This window comes from Chinchilla lanigera, unplaced genomic scaffold (genome assembly GCF_000276665.1).
Source record: "Chinchilla lanigera isolate Chin_1 unplaced genomic scaffold, ChiLan1.0 scaffold00030, whole genome shotgun sequence".
NCBI classification, from domain to species: Eukaryota; Metazoa; Chordata; class Mammalia; order Rodentia; family Chinchillidae; genus Chinchilla; species Chinchilla lanigera.
In genome coordinates this window covers 15357548-15358576 of record NW_004955431.1, presented here as the reverse complement: position 1 = coordinate 15358576, position 1029 = coordinate 15357548, and positions in this window count along the sequence as shown.

The following is a 1029-nucleotide window of genomic DNA, read 5'->3' as shown; positions in this document are numbered from 1 at the left end:
GAGTTCGGTTCCCGGTACCGGAGAAAAACCAAAAAAAAAAAAAAAACCAAAAAAAAAAAAAAAGAGTGCAACCCAGCACTGTGACCACACTAGACAAGCGCTGTACCCCTGAGGCCTGGCCCCCCTCGCCTTTTGTTATTTTGTGCTTAAGAACTAAGCCTGCTGCCCAGCACTCAGGAGGCTGAGGCAGGAGGAACGTCTGGAGTTCAAGGCCAGCCTGAACTGCATAGTGAGACCCTGTCTCAAAAAGACAAAATAAAACAAAACAAAACACACACACAAAAAATCCCCAAATCCCTAAGGTTTTGGAACCAGATGCCCCTAGGTTAAAATCTTAGTGATCCTTCCTAGCTGTGTCACCTTGGGCCAAGTGAATTGATCTGTCTGAGCTTTGGCTGCTTCTGTTAAAATGGGGGGTATTCCCTTTTACAAGGGACGTTCATAGTTTAAATTAGCTCATATCCATAAAGCTAAAGCTAAATTCCTTAGACCACTGTCAGTGATCAAAGGATGTCAGCTGTTCAGATTGTTTTAGAACTGGTCTTACATGGAACTGCACTGCTTAAAAACTCTCCGTTTAATTTCAACATTTGCTTCCAAATTAACTACAAAATCCTGCCCTGGCCTCAGGGCCCTCCCTAATATGGTGAAATTCTCCCTTTGCTTTCCTGCCTACCGCCCTCCCAGGTTCCATCAAACTGGACCTTGTACTCTCTTCCTTTGAGCTGCTAGCAGGTCAAGCTGTTTCTCTGGCTTACAATGCCCTTCCTCTGCCTCTGCCGCTGAAGTCTGTCCTGTCCTTTTAAACGTTACTGACCTTTTACAATTCTCAACTTGATGAGCTTTTCTGATTTCCTATCACTTTTGGTTGTACCTTTTTTTTTTAAATTTTTGAGACAAAGTCTATGTACCCCAGGCTAGCCTTGAACTCACTATGTAGCCCAGGCTGTCCTGAAACCCATGTTGATCCTTCTGCCTCAGCCTCCCAAGTGCTAGGATAACAGGCACGTGCCATCCTGTCTGGATGGT